General features: G+C 47.4%; 1 non-coding gene across 1 annotated transcript; it reads right to left on the bottom strand.

The window, feature by feature from the left end:
- Positions 1-707: 707 nt before the first annotated feature.
- Positions 708-870, bottom strand: LOC144116528 (U1 spliceosomal RNA). Its single transcript, XR_013311863.1, has one exon. It is a non-coding gene; the product is annotated as a U1 spliceosomal RNA (small nuclear RNA).
- Positions 871-14,984: the final 14,114 nt, after the last annotated feature.

Below are 14,984 nucleotides of genomic sequence, written 5' to 3'. Positions count from 1 at the left end.
GAAGGATAGAAAAAAAAAGAATTTCGACTACGACGCAGAAAACAAGAAAGGTTCTGCACGTTCGTGAGCAAGAAATGTATAAACACTATCAACATACGCACTTGGGATTTTTTTAAATACGGGACACTTAAATTTTATTTTAATTTTTTAAAACTTTAATTTCAATTAAACTCCGGCTCGACTACAGTTCCGGAGTTCCCGGGTTCGAACCCGACCGCGGCGGCTGCGTTTTTATGGAGGAAAAACGCTAAGGCGCCCGTGTGCTGTGCGATGTCAGTGCACGTTAAAGATCCCCAGGTGGTCGAAATTATTCCGGAGCCCTCCACTACGGCACCTCTTTCTTCCCTCCTTTAATATGAGACAGATACTGCGCCATTTCCTTTCCCCCCAAAACCAATTATTACTATTATTATTGTCTAGGACGCTGGAGTGTGTTTGCAGAAAGGCGTCGAATCACTGATGATGGATGCCTCCCAAATGCTCTCCAAGATTCACAAACAATTGTGTACTTAGTTCACATCTCAACCACACATCAGTGACACAAGCAGCAACACCGCGCTGAATACTTTCGCCTCACCGCATTTTAGGTCAACAAAGTGCCCCCTGAATTTTTGTTTCTCACGTACCCGTCGGCACACGAACCACGCGAGAAATGAAGGGAGGAGTACACCAATGTGTGGTACCATTCTGATTTTGGAATTTCATAAAGGGGGCTGGCGCGAACGCCGAGCCCCAACTACCAAAAATTACATGGCCCATCTACTCCATATTGGAGTAGTGGCGTGCTTCAGCCTTCCGCTGTGCAATGGCAGGCCTCGGCACGGAGCCCCGACCTTAGTGATCGCCGGGGACACAACACCAGGTAAGTATGCGGAAGACTGACTGAAATCGGATGTCATGCGATTCATACTTCTGTTCAGTACCAGTGGCCAATTTCACTTCACTTCACTTCACTTTATTTCCTTAAAGAGCCTCGTGTGAGGGTATTACATAAGGGGTGGGACACACATAGATTAACAACAGAAAAAGTACACAAAACTTGAACGAGTTATACAAAGAAAAATGATTATCGTGATGCAAGCAAACGCGTAATTTGGTCAAGAAACATAGTTTGGCATGTGATGGCAGCAAGTTCATGGGGAAGGCCGTTCCAGTCGCTAGCAGTCCGGGGAAAGAATGAAGAAAAAGTTGTGCGTGCTCGTGGCCGAGATACCTGCTGCTGATGTCCGGTGCGAAGAGAAAAGCGCGGTGTGGGAGGGCAGATATAGGGTTCCTGTGATAGCTCGGAATAAAAGAATTTATGAAATAGGGATAAACTAGCAATGTGGCGACGAAGTGCAAGAGTAGGTAGATTGGACTGCGATTTCAGAGCTGATATGCTGATATCAAAAGAGTATGAGGAATGAATGAATCTAGTTGCCCTATTTTGAACTGATTCAAGTGAGTTAGTAAGGTATACTTGTTTCGGAGACCAGATGGGCGATGCGTATTCTAATTTTGATCGAACTAGTGATTTGTATGCGAGTAGCTTAACATGCTGGGGGGCAGAGTGGAGATGACGCTTTAAGAAGCCAAGCGTTTTGTTAGCAGATGAATTAATGTTCGCGATATGGCTATTCCACGCGAGGTCATGACTAGGATGAACACCGAGATATTTATATGATTGGACAGGGTCGATAGGAACGTTAGAGATAGAGTAGGGGAACAGGAGAGGATTACTGCGACGGTTGAAATATATATACTTGCATTTGTTTATCATCATCAGCATCATCAGCCTTACTACACCCACTGCAGGGCAAAGGCCTCTCCCATGTCTCTCCAATTAACCCTATCCTTTGCCAGCTGCATCCACCCTTTGCCTGCAAACTTCTTAATCTCATCCGCCCATCTAACCTTCTGCCGCCCCCTGCTACGCTTACTTTCTCTTGGAACCCACTCCGTTACCCTTAAAGACCAGCGGTTATCTTGCCTTCGCATTACATGCCCTGCCCAAGCCCATTTCTTTCTCTTGATTTAGACTAGGATGTCATTAACCCGTGTTTGTTCCCTCACCCACTCTGCCCACTTCCGATCTCTTAACGTTACACCTATCATTTTTCTTTCCATGGCTCGCTGCGTTGTCCTTAACTTAAGCTGAACTCTTTTCGTTAGCCTCCACGTTTCTGCCCCGTAGGTGAGTACCGGTAAGATTATGCTGTTGTACACTTTCCTCTTGAGGGAAATTGGTAAACTGCCACTCATGATCTGCGAGAATTTGCCATATGCGCTCCATCCCATTCTTATCCTTCTAGTTATCTCCCTCTCATGATCCGGATCAGCTGTCACTACCTGCCCTAAGTACACGTATTCCGGCACAATTTCTAGGCTCTCGCTGCCAATTGTGAACTGTTGTTCCCTTGCTAGACTGTTGAACATTACCTTGGTTTTCTGCATGTTAATTTTTAGACCCATCGATCTGCTCTGCCTGTCTAACTCGTTGATCATGATTTGCAGTTCACCGCCTGAGTGACTCAGCAAGGCAATGTCATCAGCAAATCTCAGATTATTTAGGTATTCTCCATTTATTCTTATTCCCAACTGTTCCCAATTCAGGCCTCGAAATACCTCCTGCAAACATGCGGTGAACAGCATTGACGATATCGTGTCTCCTTGCCTGACGCCCTTCCTTATTGGAATTTTATTGCTGACTTTATGGAGAACTATAGTAGCTGTGCAGTTGCTATATATATCTTCCAGTATTTTGACATAAGGCTCTTCTACCCCCTGATTACGCAATGCCTGTATGACTGCTGAGGTTTCCACTGAGTCGAATGCTTTCTCGTAATCAATGAAAGCTATATATAGAGGTTGGTTATATTCTGCGCATTTCTCTATCACCTGATTGATAGTGTGAATATGATCTATTGTGGAATATCCTTTACGAAAGCCTGCCTGATCATTTGGTTGATTAAAGTCTAAGGTTGCCCTGACTCTATTAGCGATTACCTTAGTAAATACTTTGTAGGCAACGGATAGTAAGCTGATCGGCCTGTAATTTTTCAAGTCCTTGGCGTCTCCCTTCTTATGAATTAAGATAATGTTTGCATTCTTCCAAGCTTCTGGTACAGTCGAGGTCATAAGGCATTGCGTATACAGGGTGGCTAGTTTTTCTAGCACGATGTCCCCTCCATCCTTCAACAGATCTGCTGTTACCTGATCCTCCCCAGCTGCTTTTCCCCTTTTCATTGCTTCTAAGGCTTTCTTTACTTCATCTTTCGTTACTGGCGGGATGACGCATTGCTGTGCACTGCTGTCTTTCTCATTAGCGCTCTGATTACATTGGCTACTGTACAGGTCTGTGTAGAACTCTTCGGCTACGTTAACTATCTTATCCATATTGCTAATGACATTGCCCTGCTTGTCTCTTAATGCATACATCTGGTTTTTACCTATGCCTAGTTTCCTCTTCACTGTTTTTAGGCTACCTCCGTTCTTTATAGCATGCTCGATTCTCTCCATATTAAACTTCCTTATGTCGGCCACCTTGCGCTTATTTATTAACTTTGATAGATCCGTTAGTTCTATTCTATCGGTAGTGTTAGATGCCTTCATGTTTTGGCGCTTCTTAATCAGATCTTTCGTCACCTGAGATAGCTTCCCGGTATCTTTTCGAACTGTCCTACCGCCTACTTCTACTGCGCACTCCGTAATTATTGATGTCAGGTTTTCGTGCATTGAATGAACATCAAGATCATCTTCCTCAGTTAAAGCCGAGTATCTGTTTTTGCAGCGCTATCCTAAACTCCTGTGCTTTCCCTCTTACGGCTAACTCGTTAATGGTCTTCTTCTTCGCTGGCTTCTTCCGTTCCCTCTTCAAGTCTAAGCTAATTCTAGACCTTACCATTCTATGGTCGCTGCAACGCACCCTTCCGAGGACGGCCACATCCTGAATGATGCCAGGTCTAGCGCATAGTATGAAGTCGATTTCATTTTTAATCTCACCATTGGGGCTCTTCCAGGTCCACTTCCTGTTTTCTCGTTTGCGGAAGAAGGTATTCATGATCCGTAAATTATTTCTATCCGCGAATTCGACTAATAACTCTCCTCTGCTATTTCTAGAGCCTATCCCATAGTCACCTACCGCGTGGTCGTCAGCCTGCTTCTTGCCCACCTTCGCATTGAAGTCGCCCATCAGTACAGTGTACTGCGATTTTGCTCTATTCATTGCTGATTCTACGTCCTCATAGAAGCTTTCAACGGTCTGGTCATCATGGCTGGATGTGGGTGCGTAGGCCTGCACCACTTTCAGCTTGTACCTCCTATTCAGCCTAATTACTATTGCTGCTACCCTCTCGTTAATACTGTAGAACTCCTCTACGTTGCCAGCTATATCCTTATTAATGAGGAAACCCACACCTAGTTCTCGTCTATCCTTTAACCCGCGATAGCACAGTATGTATCCGTCCTTTAGTACTGTATACGCCTCACCTGTCCTCCTAACTTCGCTAAGCCCTGTCACATCCCATTTAATTCCCGCTAGTTCCTCGAACAGCACTGCTAGGCTAGCCTCACTAGCTAAAGTTCTAGCGTTAAACGTTGCCAGGTTCAGATTCCAATGGCGGCCTGTCCGGAGCCAGAGATTCTTAGCACCCTCCGCTGCGTCACAGGGATTGCTGGTTAACGGAGTCAGTAACTGTTTTGTAAATAACGCAATCGTCGGCAAACATCCGAATATGGCAATCTAATTTCTGAGGTAGGTCGTTAATATAAATTAGAAACAAAAGAGGCCCTAGGACGGATCCTTGGGGCACCCCATAGGAAACTGGTAATAAGTTAGACATTTGATTATTAATGACGACTGATTGGGAACGGTGAGTCAAAAATTCTTTTATCCATGCTAGTATGTCAGGATGCAAGCTTAGGCAGGAAAGTTTCAGAAATAGGCGGTTGTGGGGTACCTTGTCAAAAGCCTTAGCAAAGTCGAGGAAGATTGCGTCGGTTTGGAGGTTAGCGTCAAGGTTGGCATGCAGGTCATGAACGAAGATAGTTAATTGCGTTTCACAGGAGTATCCTTTACGAAATCCGTGTTGTGATGAATGGAAATTATTTGAGTCCAGAAACTGCATTGTTAAAGAGTAAATGACGTGTTCCATGAGCTTACAGGGTATGCTGGTTAGTGATATGGGGCGGTAGTTAAGTGGCGAATCTTTTTTACCCGACTTGTGGACTGGAACGACCTTCCCCACTTTCCAGTCGTGGGGTATGATACCCGTTGAAATGGACTGCGCGAACAGTAAGCATAAGAACTTGGCAGATGCATGGCGAGTGTTCTTTAGGACTTTTGCGTTAATTCCATCAATGCCGGTGGATGAAGAAAATTTTAATTTATCTATTAGAAGGGATATGCCGGTTTCTGCGAACGTAACGGTTGGCATTGCAGTTGTGGGGTCATTGGTTGTCATGAGGGGTGGTGGTTCTTGTTCATTAGTGAATACAGATGCGAAGGCAGAATTAAATATGCTAGCGCACTCAAAGTCCGAAATAACATGTCCAGAATAGTCAGTCAGGGTAACAACGCGCGAAGATTGGGGATTTAGAAGCTGCCAGAATTTAGTCGGGTTATTTGTAAGTATATTTGGCAAGTCGATATGATAAAAGGAACGTTTATCGTTTTTTAGTGCGACCAAATACGCCTTTTCAGCACCGTAATATTTTTCCCATGCGCAGTCTGCTCTGCTCAGTTTGGCACTTCTGAAGAGGCGTTTCTTTTTATTTTCTAATCTTCCAAGAGTCTTGGTGAACCATGGTTTGTGGTGGTTAGCGCGGAAGCTGCATTTGGGGATATATTTGTTAGTCAATTCATTCATTTTGTGCTTAAACATTGACCAGTTTGTGTGGATGTCTTGTTCGTCAAATGATTCCTGATAAGATGGAAAAAAGGCCTCCAATTCCGCGTTTAAGGCCTCATAGTTTCCTTTGTTGTAAAGAGAAATTGTTTTTTGGGAAGTTTCTTTTGTCATTGGAGAGAAGTTAAAGCATGCATGAATAACTTTATGATCGCTGATTTCACGGAGGTAAGTGATAGCGTTGAGCTTGTCGGGGTAGCTAGATAGTATGAGGTCAAGAATGTTAGCAGTATCTCCGGCGATGCGTGTAGGCTGTGTTACTAGTTGCGCTAGGTTAAAGTTTAGGCAGACATCCATAAATGCACGGGATTCATCCTGTCTAAAAACAGGTTGATGAGGAGTAGACCAATTTATGCCAGGATAGTTGAAATCTCCAAAAAGGAGGATGTGTGCCTTAGGGTGTCTAGTTTTAAGTTCGTTTAAAATGTTCTGCAGTTTACGGGGGAATTCGGGACTATTATGAGGGGGTCTGTAACAAACTCCAATTAATATAGATACTGGTGTGGCTCGGCAAAGGAGCCATAGTATTTCGAGGTCTGATGTGATGTTGATGTGGGAACACTGTAACTGATTGCTTGTAGCAATAAGGACGCCACCCCCCCCCCCCCCCGAGAGCTAGTGCGATAAGCACGAAAAAGATTAAAATTTGGTAAGTTGCAAGAACTTCAGCGTCGCTTATACTATCAGTCAGCCATGTCTCTGTCAAAACGAGCAGATTGCTGCCCGTTGAAGACACGAGACTGGACAGAAGATCGGTCTTTGAAAGCAGGCTGCGTATATTGGTATAGATAACCGACAGACAAATATTCTCTCGAGGGGTGGTATAGCAAATATTAGATTTGTGACGGTGGCGAGATAAGCGCTATGCTATTTCTGTAACCGTTTCTGTGGCAGCATCAAAGGTGTAGCGTTTTTTTCCGAGAAAAAGTGTCTTGTACCGCAGGGAGAACGGTCCGGTTTCTGCTTTTGCAAACGCGACAAGGTGTTTGCGTGCTTTTCGAACAGGAAGGGAAAAGTCTTCTCCGATGCTAAAATCGGTGCCCTTCAACTTGGGTCCCTCTGAGAGGATAGTTTCTTTTGTTTTAGAGGACAAAAATTTTACTATAATCGGCCGTCGACGGCCTTCCTCATAGCGGCCCAAACGATGTGCACGCTCAATTTGACTTGTGTCCAAGGTTATCTGTAATTTGTCCTGACAATGGTGGATTATTAATTCTTCTGATTCAACGAGCGTTTTGCGTGAATTAGAATCCGAAAGGCCATAGAATATCAAATTGTTACGGCGTGACCTATTTTCGGTGTCATCTAACCGAGCTTCAAGGTTAGTAACAAGAGCAGCAGTCTTAGCGGAGACAGATTGGGCAGATTGTAGATCGGTTTTGAGAGTAGAGAAACCCTGGAAAACACTTTCTAGGTCAGCTACGCGCTTACTCAAATCAGAAATTGTTATGTCAATAGAACGCATCTGACGCTTAAGGTCCTGTACATCGGTTATTATTTGGTCTTGACCAGTTGACAATGTCTCCAGCTTAGCAAGAATACGGTCCAATTTATCAGGACCAGGATTCGTCTCAATATCGCCCGACATGAGCAGGAGGGATTTTATGACACCAAAACATTCATCAGCGACAAAAATGCAACACTGCAGGCTCGGCAGCTGTAGCAGACAGTAGTTACTAGTTTTTTTTGCAAAAAGGCAATATGGTTTACTGACCTGCATAGCGAAAATCAGTGGATGAGGAGGCTGTGTCATGGCACAGCTACCGAGCCCACAAAGCGCGGGCGGGAAGCGGTGCTTCTTATGCGCTGGCAGGAACGATGTTGTCGCTGCCGCTTGTGCTTTCCATCCGGTGTCGAGGATCCAGTGAGGGGGCGCGGCTTTTATCGACGCTTCCGAGGCGCCCAAAGCAAAGGTTCGGTTGTTCCCATTGTAGAATGACATTTCCAGCTCTGGTAGGACGACCCACGAAAAGTTGAAGAGTGCTGGCAAGACGTATGCGAAGGTAGGCACGAGCACCTGCATAGCGAAAATCAGTGGATGAGGAGGCTGTGTCATGGCACAGCTACCGAGCCCACCTTATCCTCGGCGGGATTACTTCTTACGGAGTTCCTTTTTCCGCATTAGGCGAAATTTTGTTAAAAAAGCTACGGCGGGACGGGGAGGTACCGCAGACAGGAAGGAGTAACTGAAGTTAACCTAATAAATGATTTTAACAACAAGAAACAAAATAAATTAGGTGTTAGATGTGTTCGCACCTTGCAACGAAATCAAGTTGCACGCGGGGCAGCGACCATGCAATCAGCAGCGACCTGTCTTCAAGCTTTTTTCAATTGAATGAAAAAAAAATGATTTTTAATATGATTTTTGGGGAAATGAAATGGCGCGGTATCTCTATCACATATCGGTGGACACCTGAACCGCGCCGTAAGGGAAGGGTCTAAGGAGGGCGTGTAAGAAGATAGGAAGAAAGGTACCATAGTGGAGGGCTCCGGAATAATTTCGGAGAGAAGGGCTAACACGGGCCTTGCGTTTATTCGGTTGTTCGGGCTGCGCATGGTGACTGGGACCGTCTGAAGGAGCAGTGACGTCGCCATTGCGCCTCTTCTGGTCGAGTCCTTAGGACTCGCGTCTCAGATGAGGTGCGCGTGGTGACGGCGAAGCTGCGTATAACTCAGCGCACCCAGTCGCCATCGTCGCTTATCTGCGCATGGAAAGAGGAGCTTTCGGAGCGTCTACAGCGTCTTTTACGATCATCCTCTTTGACAGCGGCTGCATGGCGTTGTCGACGGCGTCCAACTGCTCATCCTGAGGTGCTTCGGTTTGAGCGCCAGGAGCTCTTGTGCCCTCAAAATTCCCCTGCTTTTACATCTTCCTCCAGGGCTGCATCCCAGCCAGTTGGCAAGAATTTCACAGCGTTTTTCGTCCATTTATGAGATATTGCTCAGTCGCTCCTTCTGGTTGATCGCGATGAAGTTTCCGCACACCAATTTTTTGCAGGCTTGCCGCTGAACTTCATGACGGCCTCATGCCTCCGCCAACAACAGGTTAAATCAGGGAGGTGTTAGATTCCATGAAACGAGGCTCAGTGCCTGGGCCAGATGGTCTTCCTGTGGAGTTCTATATACAATTCTGGCATATTGTAGGCCACGTTTTCTCATATGAGTCAAAAATCTGCTTCAATCGGCATGCCTTTCCTGATTCATTTAAAAGAGGCCGCATTGTCCTTACTCCTAACAAGTCTCCTTTCTCGACATGTCCGGCAGATTGGCGCCCTATCACCCTACTAAATTCAGATTACAGAGTATTAGCAAAATTACTCGTTCGCTGTCTACGGTCTCTTCTCCCGTCCCTCATTTCCTGCCACCAGGTTTGCTCCATCCCGGGTCGTGAAATACATAGTTTATCTTCCGTCACGCGAGAGAGTATACTATAAGGCGCGCACAGGGTCGTCTTGTTTCCCTCGATCAAGAGAAGACGCGTTCGACTTTTTAGAGCATGAGTGTATTTACGGTACACTGGATGCTTTCGGTTTCATACCTTCTTTCGTGCTTCTCATTAAAGAGAAGTACAGAGAGATTTCAAGCACTCTGCTCCTCGATGGTCGCGAAAGTGCCGCATGTGGTGTTGGCCGCGGCATCCGTCAAGGTTGTCCGCTCTCCCCCTTTTGTTTTTGTTAGCATTAGAGCCTTTCCTCTTGGCAGTCAATCACCACTTTGTTTAATATTAGAGTTCTGGCCTTGTCACGCAGTGAGGCAGTACGCGTCGCCGCTTATGCAAGTGACATCACATCCTACTTAGCTGATGAACGCAGTATGCTCGAAGCTTTAAACGTTTTCGTGAGTACGCCTCCGTGTCGAGGGCTGCTATTAATTATTCAAAGATTCGTTACTTTTTGTTGGGTCTCCTCAGACACGTATTACATGTGCGATAGCTTTGCAGTGGTGCGCGCAGATGCACATTTCAGGCGTGACCTATGACTGTACTTTAATATGGGATGGTATGTGGTCTTCGGTCGTAGAGGGCATTACAGATCGTATGCGGAGGGCGCAGACATTTGATCTGCCTCTGCTTGAGAGGCGCTACCTGGTTCAGTCGGTCGTGCTGAGTGCCTTCTGGTACTTTTGCCACATTGTTAAACCACCCCTGCGCGTCATAAGGCGGGTGCAGACTAGTTTTTTTCTTTTCTTTTCTTTCTTGGGCGGAACCGAGCTTGTGGCTCGTGCTGTTCTTGGACAACCACGGGAGAGAGGAGGTTTTGCTTTCCAACTTTCTCCGTCACGTCCTCGTTGTTAGCTTTGAAGTGCATTCTGCGTATCCTGTCGGGGGACTCGTCTCGTGCGCGAACCCTGGTGCGGTACTTTTTGGGCCCTTCTTTGCGCTTTTGAATCCCTCCGCCCCTGTTAATCATGGATTTCAATCAGAGCAGCCTACCGCTTTTTATGCTACGTCAGTGGCCTTTTTCAGACATGTAAGCGCAGTAGCACCTGATGTCAACATCGTTGACATCATCAACAGTAGCACCTGTTGTGCTGGCAGCTCGCCGCTCACCGATGCGCCGCGTTCAATGGGCGCGCATAGCGTCGACACCTCTTTCAGACCACCTAATAATAATTGGTTTTTGGGGAAAGGAAGTGGCACAGTATCTCTCATATATCCGGAACCGCGCCGTAAGGGAAGGAATAAAGGAGGGAGTGAAAGAAGAAAGGAAGAAAGAGGTGCCGTAGTGGAGGGCTCCGGAATAATTTCGACCACCTGGGGATCTTTAACGTGCACTGACATCACACAGCACACGGGCTTCTTAGCGTTTTGCCTCCATAAAAACGCAGCCGCCGCGGTCGGGTTCGAACCCGGGAACTCCGGATCAGTAGCCGCGGCAGGTCCCAGACCATCTATGCGACTTTGTTTGGAAACTTGGTTGGGCAGTGCTGCATACTTGTGATCAGCTCGAGCGGTTGGGTGTTTCACGCTCCAGTACCTGTCCGAATTGCCCGCTTCCGGAACCTAATCGCTACGGTACAGTCACCTGCGTGGTAGCGCGTGACTTTTGGCGAGCGGTTCATGCGCGGTTTCCGTGGGCAGGGCATTTCGAGCTTTGTCTCCCGCGGCCGCTTCCCCAGTGGCCGTTTTGCTCGCCTGTTAATTGTTTCGGGTCTTTTAAAGCGAAAGCTTTACTGGCCGCGAACTTGCGATTTCGCCTTGGCGGTACTCCGATGAGGCACATGACGTCATAACGCGCGCCTCGCCGCGGATATTTCTCTCTCTCGCTTCATAGTCACTGCTGCGCATGCGCCACTAGTAGCACCGAGCCACAGTTGTTCCGTCGCTGCTCAGCTCCGCGGGCGTCGTTCCTCAAAATCCAACTTTCAATTTTCTGTTTCTCGACTACTGATCCGGAGTTCCCGGGTTCGAACCAGACCGCGGCGGCTGCGTTTTTATGGAGGAAAAACGCTAAGGCGCCCGTGTGCTGTGCGATGTCAGTGCACGTTAAAGAACCCCAGGTGGTCGAAATTATTCCGGAGCCCTCCACTACGGCACCTCTCTCTTCCTTTCTTCTTTCACTCCCTCCTTTACCCTTCCCTTACGGCGCGGTTCAGGTGTCCAACGATATATGAGACAGATACTGCGCCATTTCCTTTCCCCAAAAAACCAATTATTATTATTATTTTCTGTTTCTTCTTTCCCTCCCTCCTTTATCTCTTCCTTTACTGCGCGGCTCCGGTGTCCACCGAGATATGTGAGACGGCTACTGTGTCATTTCCTTTCCTCAAAAACCAAACAAAACAAGTCAGGCCACCGCGTTCATAGAGCTCATTGGCGTTGACAACTTTGCAAAGGCCGTTCATTTCCACTAAATGAAAGGCGCACAACCGGCTCCGTGGGTCAGTGGAAACCTCAATCTCGCTTTCATGTACGTGGCGTTGGTGTGGTGGTAGTAGTGGTTTTTTTATTAAAATAATAGTAAAAAGGAAGGAAAAGATTTTTGCAAACCCCGGCATCTGCCATCGATACTGAAGCACCTGAGCTGGGGCAGCGGAAATAAAGGACAGCAGGCAGAATGGAGAAATGAAATGAAAGAGGTGAGGGGCAACAAGGGAGGGTAGGAGGATAAGTAATATATACAAACTATTTACACAATAAGAAATGTGGCAAGGTTCCGCGCGTGATTAGTTTATGTTGGAGGAATTAAACACAGCGCACAGCACTGTGTTGGCTACAACTGGAGTGGGGCGTCCAGTTATTAATCGTTCAAGGTAGAACTCGCGGAGCGTTCGGTCACTGCGTGTAACTGTGTAACTACCTGACAGAGAACAGACGGGACGTCAAGCCCGTGTGTTCGAGGAATGCACAGAGGCTCACCAAGGTTCGCTCACGAGTGCGCGCACTGCCCTGCGGCCACAATAGCGTCTTGATGGAGTCTGGTAGTATGTATGCCCAGCGCCCTATAGGCCGCGAGAATATCGCGACGAGCATCGGCGAACGCGGCACAGTGAAGGAGGAGGTGTTCTAGTGTTTCCACTGCACCGCATCCGTCACACACATCACTCGTCGCGATTCCGTGACGCTCCCGTCGTTCCCCGGGCCACACGCAGCCAATGCGCGCGCGGAGGATCATAACTCGTTGGTGTCCAACTGCGAAAAGCCTGCTTTGATTGCGTTCCACACACTGGATAGTCAGCGCGCCCTCCCTGCCACCCTGGGAGGTGGCATGCAGTTAATGCTTGATCGCAAGAGATTGATCACCGAATGAACGCTGCAGTGCCGCATGTCATCCACAACGCTGTCATCGCTTATGCATTCAGGCCACATCTCTCTCTCACCACCGCCACATGTATCAAAGCACGAATGAGGCGTCCGCATATCCAGGGGGCCAGTTATGCGCCCTCCCTTTGCTCAAGTCCGTCGCCGCCTAGAACATTGTCAACGCCAACGCCAATGAACACAGTGAACGCCGACATCTTTCGCTTTGTATATCCTGGATTAGCAGAGCTAATCCAGGTTAATTTTTTAGTTTATGGCGCAATCGATGCACAGCGGTCGCCGGTGGCTTTCGACGCCGCGCTGTGTGGCCAATGCTTGGCCGTCTTCGAAGGGAGCTGAGCAGTTTCTTTTCGGAGGGAAGCTTTTTCTTGAGAGGGGAAGAGTTTCTACGGCAGTGGTCGTGCCCATTCATTTCTGTTAACGACGATCGTCCTGTTCTGGTCTTTAGACCAAACTGGCGCTAAGGAGTTTTTTTGTTTTTTTTTCGTGTCAGATTATTGCTGTTTCACTCTTCAGTGAGTAGCTATGCTATCCCGTCTTAAATCACTCACAAGCAATTCCTATTAGTTGCTCAAAGATGCTTATGGTACCTTTATAATTGGCTCGCCTTACATGCTTAGCGTCATATCTACTTGTGAAAGTCAATGTATCCGGTAACCATTGCATGCGTACATAGGTAAATGTTTTTTTTTTTCGAATCAAAAACATAATATTTACAGAAAATTTTGCATTTCTCTCACCCTCCAACCCCTCTGTATTCTGTGTTCTGAGCCCTTAGTACGAAAAGCCCTAAAATTTTAACCAGTTTAGCAAAGAAGGCTTTAGCAAAATAGCTTTTTAAATTTGTGGTTTAGCTTTCCACGCCGCCGCCGCCGATAATTACCAGGCGCCGCCGACGCCGCCGCCGCCGACTACATGGTGAGCCATTGTCCGGACCCTTGGAGTATCTGTTACGGGTCCAAATTGGACTTATTTTTGGAAATGTGGCGGAGAGTTTGCAGGATGCTTCACTCCCGCCACTGGTCAGCCCGGTATTGCACTACCTCCGGGATCGGCCTTGTCTTTAGCGCGTCTTTACTATCCTGTCTTTCTATCCCCTCTTTCAACTCTCCTACTATCTGCACGTGGTAGCGATTGTGGCACGGCTTGAGCCAGTGAGCAGGCCTGTGCACTTTCATTTCCTTCTTCCTGGCAGTAACAGACATAGAAACGACCGCCACGCCGCCGCCGTTCGAAACCGACACGGCCAAAGCCGTATATTTCCTTCGAAGAGAATACACGGCTCTGCACACGGCGCGAAACCGAGCTGGGGGGAGGGTGGGGGGGGGGGGGGGGAGGAATGCACGTCCAGGGACGAAGAGGAAGGAACTTGAGGAGAAGAAGAAGAAGAAACAGAGCGGCGAAAGACTGACTTTGCAATTCTACTGAGCGAGTTCCACTCGGCCAGCTATAGCTATCGCGTCACTGCAGGTTTAACCAGAGCTAAGCCACAGCCATTTTTATGGTTTTGTGCTCTAGAGTTCACTGACGAATTTGGGCAACCTTCAGAACTTAGATAAACACTGCTTTTGGTGTTTCAGTATTTTTACCTGTATTGTCCTTTTGTTTTTATGCTGTGCTGCCCTTTCTCCAGAATTAATCCCATTATCAAGCCTTTAAATCGGGCTGTTTCTCTGTTTGAACCATATATTACGCCCCTCTCAAGGGCGGCGAGAGCCTCCCGTAAGGACTTTAGAGCTGCTACGTTACTGTTATTTACATTATTGCTATATACTTGTTATAAACTAGTTTTCCTGTCGTACAGCTTTTCTCCTCTGCAACCCTTCTCCCTTATTATCCCTTCACGAATGCAATGTTTAGCCTCGTTGTCATAGTTGCGTCCTCTGCCGTTTTCTTTCTTATCCGCACTTCATGGAGGTGAATAAAAATTGTGCCTTCTAGGGAGGGATAAGCCCACCAAACACCTTGGGTCCAAGCTTCACCGATTCACCACGGACACACAAGCGCTTGTGCAGCGGTGCGGCTCGCACACATCTGCAGGTAGGAGAGGGGCGAGGCTCGCCTCCGAAAACAGGCCCCTAGTTCACAAAAGTTATGCGGGCACCTAAGCAATTCTTACTATGCGTAAAAGCGAGAGCACTGGGGCTTGGGAGGTGAACGTTGTTTGGCTGCAGCAGCTCACTTCGTACGTTTCGCTGCGTTGGTCGCGTACTTACTCGGCAATGAACTGCTGTCTCCGGTCGCGCTTCGCTGTCCCGCCTGATGGTGTAGACGCGAGCGATTCAGCTGAAGGCCAAATCACCGCGGCGGCGAGTATACTTTCACTTTTGTGTAATCTC

This window comes from Amblyomma americanum, chromosome 1 (genome assembly GCF_052857255.1).
Source record: "Amblyomma americanum isolate KBUSLIRL-KWMA chromosome 1, ASM5285725v1, whole genome shotgun sequence".
Classification (NCBI taxonomy): domain Eukaryota; kingdom Metazoa; phylum Arthropoda; class Arachnida; order Ixodida; family Ixodidae; genus Amblyomma; species Amblyomma americanum.
The sequence above is the reverse complement of the archived record's forward strand: the minus strand, read 5'-3'. Positions and strand labels throughout refer to the sequence as shown.